This window comes from Nanorana parkeri, unplaced genomic scaffold, assembly GCF_000935625.1.
Source record: "Nanorana parkeri isolate BGI_ZX_2015 unplaced genomic scaffold, ASM93562v1 scaffold1541, whole genome shotgun sequence".
NCBI classification, from domain to species: domain Eukaryota; kingdom Metazoa; phylum Chordata; class Amphibia; order Anura; family Dicroglossidae; genus Nanorana; species Nanorana parkeri.
Window position 1 is genome coordinate 47,380 of NW_017307809.1, and position 17,380 is coordinate 64,759.

The window sequence follows — 17,380 nt, forward strand, 5'->3', positions numbered from 1 at the left end:
CCAGGAGACAGAGGTCCCGCAGACCTCGGGGCGACTGGAGTCGAGACCGTGACGGTCCTGCGTCCAGAGAGGACTGAGTTCACCCCTCTGCATTCTAAGCGCTTGATTTAGACGACTCCTGGATTATAGCTATGGACACAAGAACTGTACCTGGACTACCTCAAGGACTCCCAGGTGAGGGCATGCGCCTAGAGTGCTTGGCCATCACACTCACATCCCTTGTCCACCTGCGACTACTAAAATTGTTGACACTCAATCCTCCCGTCCCCACGGGGACCTTACAGATGCGGTTGGGGAGCCGCAGCTGATTACCCGGGGACTGGACAGACCGCAGGAACCACTCGGGGTGCTGGAACCCGGTGGTCCACTAAGAGGGTTTGAATTTGTGAGGCGGGAGGGTACACCCAAAAGTTTTTACCAGTTTACATTGATTGTGGAACCTGATGCTTTATGGGACTATTTACATGTGCCTTGCTTGGAGGGGTGTGGTGACTAGACAAACAGTCGGGAGGGACTGGGGACTTTATAGTAGATAGCTTAGGCGGCTGGCCTCATGCTTGCCCGGGCGGGACTAACACCCATCCCCTACCCCTCCCACCTGATGTATAGACAGGCAAGTTTTACGGGAGTTTCGAGGGCTATACCATGGGGAAGAGGTTCTTTTCCTCTCCGCCTATTCGTTCAGGCTCTACCTCTCTCACTCACTCACCACTTGATATATTCTGTTCCCATAAGCCGGGTCCTAGATACAGATCCACTCCCGTGGGATGTTAGAGTTATATAGGAATCAGCATAATCTCAGGATACACTGTACAAGTTTTTCTTCTTACTATTGTTATGTTATCGGCCTTCCAGGTACTGGCCACTCGCAGATTTCATGTTTTTGGTTACTTCCCCATGTGGGATAACTCCGTGGGGCGCTCCCTCGGAGTTTTGACTGTTTGTTGGAAACTACAGTAGTATCGTAGATTTTCTGTTTTTCTATTTTCCTGTATCCTCAGTGGGACAGATCTTCCTACCACACACTCAGATCTTCATCTTCTCCTGATCCCTCAAACCTTTTCTGTCTGCTACAGGTCTACTTCCTTTCCGCCCCTCCCCTCCCTGTCTTCTATCCCAACCCTCCCCTTCTTCTATCCCACCAGATACTCCAGACGAATCGCTCAGTGGAAGGTCCTCAAGACTAGGTAGTGAACCGTGACCTATGGCTACCACGTCCCGTGCATGTCCACCCCAACAGGTTCTGTCTCCATTTGTGGAAGGTATCCTCATTTTGGGGGGCGATCTCAATGTGGCCCTGGAACCGCTCCTGGATGTTTCCCGCGACGCGTCCCATCTACCCTACGCCTTTCTCAGGCGGTATAAGAGACTACTACAAACAGAACAACTGCTAGGTGTGTGGCGGGTTCTCCATGGCCATGCCCTGGACTACACATTTTTCTCAACTCCCCACCAGTCATACTTGCATCTGGATTATTTCCTGGTACGACAGTCTGACTTAGATAGGGTGGCGGCCATCTCGATAGAGATCTGCACAATATCGGTTCACTCCCCGGTGGCCATGGAGGTCCGTCTTGGTGACAAACTTTCCGGACCTGGCAGTGGTGGCTTAATGAGTCTATACTACAGGACGAAGGGGTCAGGGGGCTTATAGAGAAGGAGATACATACATATTGTGAGGCTAATCAGGTTTCCGATGTGAGGCCTCTTTCAGTGTGGGAAGCTCACAAATGTGTGATCCGGGGTCTGCTGATTTCACAGGGCTCCCGAGTCAAGAAGATCCGATCGTCGACCTGACCAGTCGCATCCGGGTTCTGGCGCAGACCCACAAACAGTTCCTAGCTCAGTCAATTCTATCAGAACTCTTAACCCTCCGAGAACGACTGCAGGCCTTTTTCCTAGATAAAGTGAAAGCTCGCCATGCCTGGCTGCGCAAACACTTCTACGAATGGGGTAGCAAACCGGGTAGTCTTTTGGCGAGGGCCCTTGTCCCCGTACCGCGGTGCCTCAAGTGAGCTCCAGTTCGGGAAGGATCCGGAGGGAATCCAGAGAAATTGTGGATCGGTTTCGGGAATTTTACCAGTTATTATATAACGCATCCCCGTCACCCACAGACCAGGTGCTGGTAGATACGATTCAGGCCATAACCACCTATCTAGAGGAATCGGGATTGCCCCTCCTCACTCAAGAGGCACGCCTCTCCCTGTCTGGACCTCTGGAGGAGGATGAGATACACAGAGCGATAAAAGAGTCAAAGCCTCACAAAGCACTGGGACCGGACGGCTTCACGCTTTTTTATTACAAACATTTCTCCTCCCTCCTTGCACAACCTTTCCTTAGGGCCTTTAATTCGGTTCTTGACGGTCACAATGTCCTGGCGGATACACTAAGAGCGGCCATTACGGTTATACCAAAAGAGGGAAAAGACTAACTACCGTCCTATTTCCTTGCTTAATGTAGATCTCAAATTATTTACAAAAATTCTAGCTAACAGATTACTACCCCACATGCCAGGATTTATTCAGGCTGACCAGGTAGGATTCATACCCGGAAGGGAAAAGCTAGCAGGGTCTTGTCCTGTATTAAAAAGGGGATGTATTGCAGGGACAAGTCTATAATTTTGCCACTTTATAGATCATTGGTTCGACCTCATCTGGAGTACGCGGTCCAGTTCTGGTCACCAGTACTAAGAAAAGATGTCCTTGAGTTGGAAAAAGTCCAGCGGAGGGCAACCAAACTAATTAGGGGTATGGAGGACCAGAGCTACGAGACAAGGCTACTAAATTTAAACATGTTCACATTAGAGGTGAGGAGATTAAGGGGGGATATGATTTCCATGTACAAAATGTTCAATGGTGGTAGCAACATTAGCGATAAACTGTTTAAAATTAACTCCGTTACAAAAACTAGAGGCCATCACCTAAAATTGGTGGGAAAAAAATTCCAGCACAAGGGGCAAAGGGGGTTCTTCACAGTAAGATCAGTTAGGGTCTGGAACTCACTGCCACAGGCGGTGATTTCAGCAAATAATGTGGAATTGTTCAAGAAACTTTTGGACGATTTCTTAAGGGACCGTAATATACAGGGGTACAGGTAATATACAGGGGTACAGGTACTCCTAGAATGAGATCCTAATAGGTTGGACTTGATGGACTAATGTCTTTATTCAACCTCCAATACTATGTAACTATGTAACTATGGAAGCTAAAGAAAACATGACACGTGCACTGAACGCCATCCACCTAGCTAGGTCATTGGACATCGCCACCATCGTCCTTTCTACGGATGCCGAAAAGGCATTCAATAGGGTTGATTGGGTTTTTCTGAAGACGACCATGGCCTACCTGGGTGTGGGGAACGAGTTCTCCAAGTGGCTGGCTAGCTTGTATTCCCATCCGACGGCATATGTAAGACTCAATGGGGTGACTTCTAGTGACTTCTCCCTCTTCAATGGCACTTGTCAGGGGTGCCCACTGCCCCCCCTCCTGTTTGTGTTGACCTTGGAGCCCCTTTTGTGCCGCATACGAAACAACCCAAACTTCCCAGGACTCTCCGTGGGGGGGCTCAACCCACAAAGTGGCAGGTTATGCGGATGACCTGCTCTTTTTTTGTGACGAGTCTGGCTACATCCCTGCCAAACCTTCTCAAGGAGCTGGCACACTACAAATTTCTATCCAACTTTGCGATTAATTTGCAGAAGACAGAAGCCTTGAACCTTAACGTGCCCACCGCAGTCATAGATTCCCTTTCTTCGTACTTCCCGTTCACATGGGCGCCCCACAGTATTAAATACATGGGGATCTACCGGACCTCTTCTCTTGGGGGGATCTTTTTGGCCAACTTTCCGCCGTTCCTTACCAAGGTAAAGTTAGACCTACAGCTTTGGACGAAGAACATGTTTACCTGGTCCGGTCGGAATAGCATTCTCAAAATTAACATTTTGCCTCGCCTCCTCTACCTTCTCCAGACCCTGCCGATACATGTGCCGTCCTGCTTTCTAAAGAAGGTGAAGGTGGAATTTGGCAAATTCTTATGGGCGCATAAGGGCCACCATCTGAGCCAGCTACTTATGTCTCAACAAAAACACAGAGGGGGCATAGGGTTCCATGACCCCCTACACTATCACAAGGCGGTTCACTTGGCCAGGGTGCTAGATTGGTGCCAAGGGCGGATGGAGAAACGTTGGATCCCCATTGAAAAGGCATGCTCCCAAGTTCCCCTAGGGGGCTTGCCTTGGCTAGATAAGAAACACACAAACCACCTCCATGCCCACCCACTTATTGGCCCCACGTTGGCCATCTGTAAAGTAGAAAGGAATTGTTGTCAATCAGATATCTACCCTTCCCTGATGACCCCAGTGCTAGGACACCCAGACCTGTCCATCTCAACCCATGGCAAAGAGGTCAACTGCTTAATACGGTCAGGCAGTTTTAGAGTGTACCATTTCCGTACAGGTACGGGACTCCTATCCATTCGAGACATTCAAACCTGCACCACCCCTCCCATGACTTTCTGGAAGGCACTCACTCAGGCAGTGGGACATACACAGGCTATACCTCCCCTGACCCCTTTCGAAGAATAGGGGTAGACATGTAAAAAAAATAGTTTTGTTTTGTTTCGGATGATTTGTTTTTCGGGTTTCGGGTCTGAAAGTCAATTTGTTTTCGGCATTAGGATTTGGATGAATCGGGATTTCGTTAATTACGGATGAGTTAAATTATCATTACCAATTATAATTTGTTGCAGAGAAGTGTCATTATAAGATTACTCTGTTTCTTTTTAATTTCTAACACCACAAACAAAACAAAAAACAGTGTGGGTTTCCCAAAAATTCATACCAGACCCTTTAGGGATTTTAGGGGGAACCCCAATGCCAAAAGAGTTTTTAAAAAATTGGGTCCCCCCTAAAATCTCATATCATACCCTTAATCCGGGTAGGGTAGGAAAGGGGGGGGACAAGCGAGCCCCCACCCCTCCACCATACCAGGCCACATGCCCCCAGGAGCCCCCTGAAAAAGCACCTAGTCCTCATGCCGATGGGGAAAAGGGTCTCTTCCCCACAACCCTGACCCAGTGGTTGTGGGGGTCTGTGGGCAGGGGGGTCATCTGCATCTGGGTACCCCCTTTCATAAAGAAAACTTTCTCTCTTAGGTCCACTCCTCTCCTCGCTTGCTCGTCCCTCGCTTGCCCGTCCCTCCCCCTTTCATGCCCTAAAGTGTCTGGTGAAAATTGAGGGGGACCCCACACTGTTTTTAAAAAAATTATTCTTATTTCTGTGAACAGTTAAACACTTTTGTCAGATTCTTTACATTGGGGATGCAGTGTACTCAAAGAAGCAGAAGCTGGTACAGAATAACACAGATCTCTCAGCTTCTTTTATTATTTACTTTTTGTAATAATATTGTGTTACTTTGTTTTCATTTGAGATACAAGTTCAGAGAAGCCAGAGAGCGGTAAATGACAGCTCTCCGGCATGTTGTGTTTCGCTTCCGAATTAAATTCAAACGTATGCACATTTTGTAATTAAACATTTGGATTCCTTCAGTTTTGTTATGTCTGTCAATCGGAAATTCGGATGCATCCGAATGTTTGAATTTACAGAAATTCGTACAAATTTCAATTCGTGATGCTGATTTTATGCAAACAAATTGCATCAAATCAGCCAGGACACAGAAAGCAATAACAACCCAACAGGGGTTCTAAAATGTTCCCACCCTATCCAAAACCAGTTATTTTTTTTAAATAAATGTAAATATTTAGATTTGCAATAAAATAACAAAAACTGTTTTTGTTATAAACTGTCTAGACACATAAAGTGCCTTTCAATGATTCATGGAACTCAGTACAAGAAAACAACATGAATCCACATTATTGCTCACATAATTCTTTTTCTTTGTGCTCAGATTCTCTCTGCACATTCCCTTAAGCACAGCAAGTCTGAGTAATCAATCATTATCACACAGAAGGTAAAGCTGGTCATACACCTATAGGTTTTCTGGAGATTGTTTATGGTCAGATGGAAAAACTGCAACAGATTCCTCCATCTACGCTAAACTGTGTGGATAAAGGAATCTCCCGCTGGACCAAGCTTCAGTATCTTGCTAGTCAGCCCCGCTGGCTGTCAAAATACCTGAACAATCTGATTGGATGCAGATATTGTTCCGGTATTTTGACAGCCAGCGGGGCTGACTAGCAAGATACTGAAGCTTGGTCCAGCGGGAGATTCCTTTATCCACACAGTTTAGCGTAGATGGAGGAATCTGTTTCACTTTTTCCATCTGACCATAGAAAATCCACAGATAATCTGTAGGTGTATGGCCAGCTTTAGACTAGCAAATTTGCCAGATTTTATATTTTTGGGGACAGGCTCTGCTTACATAGACCATTTTGTATTTCAGTTATGGGTTGTTAATTGTAATTTTGTGACCTGATTAATGATAAGTCAACTCATAAAGTGAATGATGGGGTGCGTGACTGCAAAGGAATCTCTAATATTTGTTGCTGTTTGCCTTAGCATCAACAGGCATGTGGACATTGTCCTGTACAGAGTCATTCACAGTTATGCAAGAGTCAGGCACATCGCCTGCTTCCCTTTTAGTGTATTGTGGTGCCATTTAAAATGAATGGCACTGCAACACAGCAGACCACAGTATACATATTGAGGTGATGTGCACTATGCAACCCATAAGCATGAATGGCTTTTAGAAAGTACACATATAAATGTTTCATAAAACAAATGCTGATCCTATTTTTTTACCATGCAACCAGCACTGCACTATGGACAATACATAGTATTGCACATCTAAAAAATCATTTTAAATGAATGGCAATTCAGCTCGCACTACACAAAGAGATATTGAACCACGAAGTGATATTTTAGTGATATTTTAGTTGTACATGAAGATTAATGTCTTAAATCATCCCATGGCTTCTAATGCCGCTGGAACACCATTAATAACATTTCCCAGCTCCCTGGCTCTGTCTTCCACCCACCTTAGACTCCCAGTCCCCGTTCACACCTAGGCATTTTGTAACTCAAAGCTAAGTACAACAGAATGCTCAAGACAAGAAATCCCATTAATTTCTATGACCCCTGTTACACCTGAGCATTCTGTCGCAAGCAGAACAACGCCTGTCGCTGGAAAAAGTACATGACCTACTTTTTTGGCAGATTACAGTGCTTTCTGGTCCCATAGACCTCAATGGGAAACTTTATGCGATAAAATGTGCATCAAAACCCATGAGAAAACATGCAAAAATGCTTGAAATGTGCATTTCCACGCATTCCCATTGAAGTCTATGGGACCAAAAAGTGCTGTAACCTGCCAAAAAGTAGTTCATGTACTATTTCCAGCAACAGTCATAGTTCTGCTTGCAACAAAATGCTCATGTGTGAACACGGGCTATAAAAATGAATGGGATTCCTTGTCATGAGCGTTTTGTCACACTTAATCCTGCTACTACTACTCTTTACTTCTTCTGCTGTTACATGTACAAAAGTGATGTTTTGGATGGACTGGCCCTTTAAACAGTTGTGGAGTGTGGAATGGTACAAAGTTGTTAGCATTCAGATTGAAAACGCTCCTGAGTTTAGCTGAGAGTGTGACAGTTGAAGAAATAGTTAATTTATGAGCCAAATAAAAATGTGTTTTAATTACTTTTTGCAACTAAGAATTTAATTACATTGATAGTTGGCCAGCTGAAAGAGATTCAATTGATAATGAATAATATTAATAACTTGCGCTGTACTGAAGTGAAGTGAAGGCATGCCGTATATAAAACTTTTTTCACCCCAAAACTCAAGTGAAATTTCAAGCCCCTATTCACAATTGAGGCTTGTTTTTTCTGTGCATGAATTTCAAATGTATATCACAGAAATCACTGCGCTGGGAATGCGTGCCTAACTACCTGATTGGACCAGCCGCAACAATGTGTATAGGTGAACAAATGTAAAGCAAATATGTATCAAATGACTTTCATCTGTTTTCACAATGGAAGCAGTATCATCGGTGACATCATGTGTCATTGTCGCTCTTGTATCTGCTTCCTGGTTTTTCTTTATGGTGTCCTGTGCTGTCGAAGCTCACAATCCACGATTGGCCTCTGCTGCATGCCATAGTTCTTGTAATGGGCATCACTGGGGTAGTGGAGGTACCTGTGGGTCCTCACCAGGCGGATGAAAGACTCCACATCCAGCATTGATACTCATGAATCCTCCATTTTGTTCACAGGCGTGAGGTTCCTTGGAAGTGGAGACAAAGACTTGTGTCACACATTTTCAGATGGGATTTTGAACAAAGTAGCTGAAGCATGATGCTCAGGTGTGAATGGGCACCTTTGAATATAATAGGAATTTTCATGTCAAGCATTGTCCTGCATAGGAAACATACAACAAATTGCTTAGGTGTGAATGGGGGCTTAAGCATGCTTCAACAAGCGTTTACTCACCCGCTACCGATAATATGTGTAGAGATGAACAAACTGATTTCAGAGGTTGTGTTAGAAATGGTCTTTTTGTTCAATGCCGAAGCCTAAGGATAATTAGTGGTCCACGGCATGTTAATTTGCTCCATTGTACTTGTATAATTGTTGTAACATTAGCAGAACTCCCCATTATCCCTAACATGACTGCTGAGAATCATAGTTAACCTCTGACATGTAATTTGCACAATTTTCATTCCCTGCCCCCTCTCCACCAAATAACATACTAGACAAATTTATTGACTTAATGTAATTCAATAACTCTTTCAATGGTATACATTAATTTGTGAGCATCCAAACAACATAAAGCTATAAAATAATATAGACCACCAATCTTCACCAGCAGTTCTAGACAGGAGTCCAACCATCAAGGAATTTTCAGCAACCATTACTGTGGTAACCAATTGAGGTGGCATGGTCAAAAACTGCTAACAATGCTGTGACAAACTCAGGAAAGAGGGAAGGTGGGTGAGCATGTTCAGCTTGCTGGTCAATTCAAAAGATGCCAGTAAGCCCACCCCTTAGCCTTTTTAACACCTAGCCATCTCTCCACCTACGCCTCCTTCTTCACCAATCAGCAAGTGTTTACACTTGCATGCATGGAGGGGGTCTCTACTACCAACCCCCCAATTTCATGATTCCAGCAGTTAATGCTCCCTTTCCTTTAAGTTCTAGGGACCTGCAATTTCATCTAAAGAAAGCAGCCTTCCTACTACTTTCATCAGCCAATCAGCTGGGTAAAGTGCATGAGCCCCCCTCCCCCTAGCATGTTGGAGCAGACCATCATTTCATACTCTTGCTGCTCCTAGGTAAGGACTATGAGCAGTTCAGCATTGATTGCAGGCTGGTAGAGAGTGGAGAGACTGCATCTGTACTGCTCTTTGCATTCAGTGCCATTTTTTATTTTTGAAAGTGTCACTCTGCAATCTACATCTCTACCTTAGACTTAGACTACTGATCAGAAAACCTACTGTATGCTACTGGAAAATGGCGTCCATAGGAGTCTCTGTCTTCTGGTTTTGTCGCTTGTCAGCAATGGCTCACATCTGAGAAGACTTCTGTAACAGTGTAAGAGCTATATTACTGACCAGTGTGTCTGTGCTTTTAAAAAAAATATTATACAGTGCTGAGAAGCTGTAAAGCACATTTTTTTTTCATTAGGCATCCTCCAATACAGCACAGCCAGATTATTGACCCTATTTCTTTCTTTTGGAATTGCAACAGCTTATGCTGTTATGTCTTTTGAGCTGTAGATGGCACTGCAGTGCAATGTTACTCTCTATGTGCATGTTTATCTATGATACACAGGAAGTTTTCCTATATGTTTCCTATACAATGCTATATACATACATGAAATGTTCTTCTAAGCAAGTAAAACTTAATTCAGTATTCCTCAAAATATCAGTGCTTCATCTAAACACATAAGCATCACTATCAAGGACAGTTAAACAATGCAGCTTGCTCATCAACCTGTTTCCAGCCCACAATTAGAATTTGAAGGAGAAAGAATAAACTGATGAGGTCATCATTCTGCTGGAGAGTGTGCTGGGGATTTTTTGTGTGTGTATGTACAGTATGTGTGTGTTTCGGAGTACATCTATTCATATTTACTGTGTTGTTCTACAACAGACCAACAGGGCTATTCACAATAGGGTGAAGAGTTTGGAGAAGGCAGGAGAAGTGAACAATCTAGGCCAACATAGCTGAATTGAAAAAATTATCCAATACAACTCACTTTCCAGTTCAGTGATGTTGTCCTAGATTGTTCACTTCTCCTGCCTTCTCCAAACTCTCCACTTTTTTGTGGAAAACCTTGTTGAAGTGTTGTTTGCATTTCTGTGCACATTAGTTGTAACTGCAGCATTACAAATATTCTAATAGTGATTTTTGTCGATTGTAGCCCTGTGCACTGCACTGTGCATTGCAGACAAATGCGGGCATAATAAACTATTGAGCAAGTCATTGATACAGCCTTACTCAATATAAAAAATACAGTATGTCTTATTGCTGACTAATTGAAAGTCACTTGTATGTTAAGAATAGGTATACAAAAACTAATTGGTGCCAGATTTGTAAGTTTAAAAGGTAGTGAAAGGTCAAAAATGATGTCTGTATATGAAGTATGCACAGGTAGCTTTTACACCAGGGGAGTTTGTTGCTTCCAATGTAACTAATGTTTCAGTGGTCCATTAAACAACACTAGTCCCCCATTTTGATGATGAATCCTGGGACCCATCTAGCTCTGCTGGCCTATACATCCTGGTCTTGATCAGTAAGGCAGGCTGATCATGTAGCTTTGATATCACAATATACCGTGTTTCCCCGAAAATAAGACTGTGTCTTATACTTTTTTTTCCACGAAAAAAGACACTAGGTCTTATTTTCGGGGGATGTCTTATGTTTACCTGGCTGCAGCTGTCAGCTCTCCGCTCGTGCGTGCGGGTGGGCGTGCGTGCGCTCTCAGCTCTAATGCCGTCAGGGAGCCAGACAGGTGGGCATGCAGGGAGGCGTGCCTGGCGGCCGCTCTCTGCTCTAATGCCGTCCATGGAGCCAGAAAGGTGGGCGTGCGGGCGGGGGGGGGAGGGGAGGGAGCTGCGGCTGTGACATGTAAAATGTAATTATACGGTGCAGCTACCCCGAAAATAAGACCTAGCGCTATCAGGGATTTCTGTAATATAAGACCTACCACCGAACTAGGTCTTATTTTCGGGGTAGGTCTTATATTGCAGAAATCCCTGAAGATAGCGCTAGGTCTTACTTTCGGGGTAAGTCTTACTTTCAGGGAAACACGGTATTAAGTAAAATAATGGCCTCATGTGTCAGTGTACTCTTTTTTTGAGGCCTTCAAGCTTTTGTGTCTATCATAAGACATCTCTCTTTAGGATCCTGTCCGTTGAATATCATTTTTAAGAATCTAGGACAATCGAATATTTTAATCATTGTTATAATAGAGACAAATTTCATAGCACTTTGTAGGTTAAATGGAACTTTTGATGCTACTTCTTGATGCTAAAGGGGTACCAGACCCATCACCATACCACAATCATACAAACACACCCACTGGCCTCACATTTTGCCAAATTCTTGTTAAAGTTTTAGGGCATGAGAGGAAATTGGAGCACTTGAAGGAGGAAATCCATACAAAAGGTGAAGACCTAATTTCTGTAATGTCATAGTGCTAACTACTAACCAACCATTCTGCCCATTACACCAGGTTCCTTTGGTAGCATAGCTGATATTTACAAAAATAACTTTCAGCTAAATTTGTGAATTTTAGTAATCCATTTTGCGCTAAAAAAAGAGTAAGACTAAACTTGCAGGCTCTAGCCAGCTTGCAAATGTGACTCAACTGACCCACATTAATCTCTATGTGCCGTTGCAAAGTTTGAAGTACTTATCAGTATAGCAACTGTCATTAGAAACACACTATGATAAATTCCTTTGCGGTCTTTATTGCAGACTGTTTCCGTTGATTGATTGCAAAACCAAGCTGAATGATTGTAAATGTTCATGCTGTATACTTTAGAGGGAACTTTTTTCATTTGAAATGGGAAGAAATGCCTCATTTAGGGACTTCACATTATAGTGTTCAGGCTGTTGTCTAAGTGTCATATGTTGTGATCAGATCCTATGATGAGATTAGCTGCTCTGCTTTTTGTGGGTGAAAGCAGAATGGCACGGTTAATATATTGCACAAAAAACAGCTCTACATTAATATCAAAACATTTTCATTCCTTCTGACACCTGCACATTTAACTTGATGCAAAGAGTTTTGTTTTTAGCTTTGTAACAGTGAAATAAATCCAAACCAGTCATACCAGGCTGCATGGATCTCAGCCATAATAAAGAGAATCAACAAGGATAGGAATAAAGGAGTGTGCAGATATGCAGCACAGGTATTCAGTCCTTTCAGCCTTTCCTAGCTGCATGCTTGCAATAGATCAGTGACACACTAGCTCATAAAAATGGCCCTACATCCTGAATCTTTAAAAATAAATCCAGAATGATAGCTCCCATATTTTCATTCTCACGTGTTCATTTTAAGTTAAAGCAACATTAAACTCAAGATTTAAATTTTAAAAATGCATTTATTAACAAAAATGTACTTTATTTGTGTATCACTCGGCTGTACATCTTCAAGTCATCTCTGAATTCATATTGACGCAGTCCTTCCTTCTGGAGGATGGCTAATTTTGTTCCACATGGTCCCTGTGTGTGTTGTAAAGTAGCCAGGGCTCTAAGCTTGCTCCCGTGATAGACTACAATCGCAATACAAATTATTAAACTAAATGTGAGATTGTAGTCCATCATGGGAGTGAGCTTGCAGTGGAGGTGGAATGATGATCTGAGGATCTACAGCTGAGTGATGCAAAATAAGCTACATTTTTGTTAATAGTTGATGTACTTGAATTAAATTGTAAGATTTAACTCCTGAATTTAGTGTCACTTTAAGCAAGACTATGGGGTGTATTCACGAAGCAGCCGAATGATCTAGCCGTAGCTTCGGCTGATACTTCGGCTAGCTTCGGCCCCAGGACCCCTTCGTTCAGTAGAACCGAAGGGCTGCTGTACGGGCTATTCACTATAGCCCATACAGCTCCCAAACTTGGCCGAGCGGCTCAGTCGAGCCGAAGGCATATGCCTCGGCTCGGACATGTCAGAATAAAGAAAAAAAAAGAAAAAGCAGTGTTTCTCTCCTTGGCGGCTGGGAGCGGGAGAGTCCTGGAGCGCCCAGGAGAGGTTTTTTTTCTCCTTTTTTTTTGACGGCAGCAGAACCGCCGGCCAATAGAAAACTATTGGGCGGAGCTAGCTGTCATTGTTAGCTCCGCACAATCGTTTTCTATTTATTTTTTTCTATTTATTTTTTTTTACTTTTTAAAAAATTTTTCTGTTCTGCTCGGTACCACAGAGGGACCGAGCAGAACAGCCAAGCCAAATGCCGCTCGGCGGCATTCGGCTATTCACTCACTGCTGTTCGGCATCTATAAGAATAGACCGAACAGCAGTGAGTAGCCTGCCAGAGGTTCAGCTTAGCCGATCCAGATGTTGGATCGGCTGAGTCGAACTCCTTCTGCACTCCGGGTAGGCCGAACCGCGTTCGGCTCACTTCGCTTTAGGTCGGTCATTCACTCGGCTGCCTACGGCAGCTTAGTGAATAGACCCCTAAGCCATCATTTGGACTACAGTGTATACTTGAGGATTCCATGCATTATTCCTGTGCACCCGCAAGGCCCCAGTGACAGAAATAGGGATTGCTGTTTGGGCTCTATCCAGCCAAAGGGCTCAGATACAGCTGGACCCCAGTAATCAAAGTATGATGCAATACATTATCTACAGTATTTATTGTAAAACTTGCTGTCAGTAACATTATCCCTATTGAGTGTAGCATATGGCAATGCATATACAGAGAAAGAGGAAGAGAGCTCTAATTTTCGTTAATTCATAAATATATGCAGTATATTGTGGGTTGCATGAATCAAGATTTTTATTAAGAAGAAAATGAAACAGCTAGACAGCTTAAGGTATTTGGTTGTCACACTTCTAGCACAGATTTAAAAAAGGGGTGTATTCCCCATGTTAGGAGCGGACAAAGCCATGCAAATAATTCCTTTATGCCCCTGTGGCAATATGTACATCTAGAAGCACTGGTTTATAGCAACATTTCTCAGCTTTTTTTCAGTCATGCTTTAAAAGTATGCAAAATCTCAGGGTACCCTAGTTTAAAACTATACATATAAAAAATGACCTGTGGTCCTTCCAAAATCCATACCAGACCATTATCCAAGATAAGGGAACCCCAAGCAAAAACATAAAGCAAAGTGGGGTCCACATTCTGCATTCTGCTTCAAATCAGACTCCCCTCTTTTACATCAGAATCCTCCCTTTCACATCAGAGTTTTCCTTTACATCAAGAGCCCACCTTCTTATTAGAAGCCCCTCCCACACTAGGAGCCCCTCTTCAAATTAGAGCCCCCCCCCATTTCATCAGGGATCCCCCCCCCCTTCACATCAGAAGCACTTTTCTTATTGAAGGCATGACAATGTGAAAATTTTGAGGCACCTCTGGGAAGCCAGAAGGAACACCAGGGTCCCCACGGCACCGTAGTTGAAATAGGCTGGTTTATAGTACATCCTAATACTATTGTGACATTTATTTCATACTGCATGCAGCGGTTTCAGGCTAGTTGGCCATCATCACTGCAGTGTATGGAAACCATGGCTTCTACGGAGTAGGTCTTATGAACTGACATGGAACAACCAGACCCCTTATTTTTTGGATCGGTGATGCAAAAAGGACAAGCAAATACCTTCTGTTTTAGGAAGGCTCGACTGTGTCAGGAACAAGAAAAGACACCCTACAAAAGGCTTAAAACCTGATTGTTTCACAAAACAAATTCATCAGCAAATCTGCTTCCCCCCGGGTGCCTAGTCCCTCCTCTGAGTCATTCAGCTGTCTATCAGTACCGCGTTTCCCCGAAAATAAGACACTGTCTTATATTTTTTTTTAACTTAAAAAAACACACTAGTGTAAACTCTTGTATTTGTGTACATATTAAACCATTAAACTAGTGTTAGGGAAGTTGGGGGCTGCTTTTCAGGTCCAGCAGGTGGCACTAGTTACCATAAGAGTGCAAATTAGGAAAAATATTTTAGTTTTTCATTTAAGATCTGCTATTGTTGTGCTGAATGATTATATATGAAACATGGACACAACGCAGAAAATCATAAAAGCATGAAACAAAAAGCTTAAAGATGCATACAGTATGCGTGTACACACAGTTGTAGTCCAGCAATTTGTAATTGTACATAACAAGTAAATGTAATATCTCATTTTAGTTGCAAGACCCCAGCATTGATTCAAATACATTATAGTTACATTCGGAGAATGACACATTTTAATACAGAATTAATAAATTACACATTTTAAAGCTGAAGTGTAGCTAATGGGAGGAAAGGTCAGAGTGACAGAGAGATGCACTCATTAGTGAGCTGCTTCGGTTTTCAGTGTCCAGTCACAGGTTTTGTTTTTTTTATAAATTCTTTTATTTTTTCGCAACAAAGTTTATGACATTTACATACATTTGAAGGGGAGGGTGTACATAGAAATCATTCACAGACAAGTGTGGGGGGAACATGAAAAATTACAAGCATATTGATTGAATATTGATAACTTCTCAGGTCAACACCATGAAATTTGTATGGAGCCATTGAGCCGTGGGCAAAAATTCCCCAGATTTTATAGGTGAGCGCTTTTATCTCCTTGGGGGAAAGCTCCAACTTTTGACCTTTTAGATGGTCCGTAAATGGCTAAGGTATCATATCGTCTACTCAACGAACCATAGATAACCACTACCTCGGGGCGGGTGTTTATTACCTGAAGGAGGGACATATACTTGAATGCTGAGGGAAAGGAGGGGGGGTAAAGAGGGGAGCAAAGATAAGGTACGGTAGAGCATAGGGAAAATCAGAGGTGAAGGGGGTCAGGGGGGAGGGATACCAGAGAGTTGACATCTCTCAAGTTGACATATACGCCTGATATTCATCCGTAGAGGTGTATTCGAGCCAGTAGTGCCAGGTAGCATTGAATCTAGAGAAAGTATCTTTAATGTGGCTGGTGAGATCTTCCATGTACCTAAGGTCATTCATTTTGGTGAACCAGAGCTTTACCGAGGGTGTAACCTCCTGTTTCCTCAGCAGAGGTATACAGGCTCGTGATGCGTTGATCAGGTGAACCATTAATGACCGTCTATATCCCTTGAGCGGATACTGATTGTGATGTAGCAGAAAAAAGGCTGGCTCAGCCGGAATCGGATGGTCAGTGAATTTTTGAGAGATAAGTCTTACCTGGGACCAGAAATGTGTCAGTTTTGTGCAGGACCAGAAGACATGTAGCATGTCTGCATCTGGTGTACTGCAGCGCCAGCAAATATCAGTCACAGGTTGAGAATAGTGATGGAAAGGGGACCTGTAAGCGAAAGTGAAACCACAGCAGAGAATAATATGTTCACATCTCCTGCCAGACAAGGTTGTGGGGCACAGCTATGTAAATCTTAGGACTGAGTGGACAGAAATACAAATCCTATGGTAGGTAAAAAAAATACTCATATCTGTGTATTTTGGCATTTGCCTAGAGTTTGGCTTTAACTATGTGTTGTATTAATGTATTACACCAAAAAATTGCTTGTGCAGTGCACCATTTCTGTGAACGTTCTAGGCTGTTGCTATATGATCTTTTGTTATTATTCTGCATACATGGCAAGGTACTTTATTTAATAAACTACTGTGCTACATCACAATGTCATTATATCACATATTATATCTAAAAATAGAAGATACATTTCCATCCACAGAAAATCCACCACTTGCTCTATGATGAGGTAAAATGGCAAACTTAAAAGCAAGCAATAGATTTGTCAGCAAAACTGAAGCAAACAAAAATGGGAAAGGTAAACTGCTCCAACTGAGCCACCAGTTGTTATATAATAGAGGCACAACTTACAAGAATCCATTATCTAAAAAATGTACATTGGAAAAAAATACAATATTGTAGGCTTCCTGAGGTTTATATAGTCACCAGTGGGAGCATGGAGCCAAATTTTCCATTAACACTGCCTAATAATTGAATGTCAGCAGTGAAAGTGATAAATTAACCAAGCCATTAAACACAGATTCACAGGCGTACATGGAGGAAACTCTCTGCTAAATTAAAGTCAATCTCATAGTGTTCAGTGGCATTCTGACTCTTGTTTTCTATAAGCTACAACTACAAACTCAGTTTATAAGGCAATCAGTGACACTAGCAATCTGATTCAGAAGACTTTGCCAAATGTTTCATCAGTATTGGTGGTGCAAACACCTGCACTGGCAAGTCCAGACATGCTAACCAGCACCACTGGTG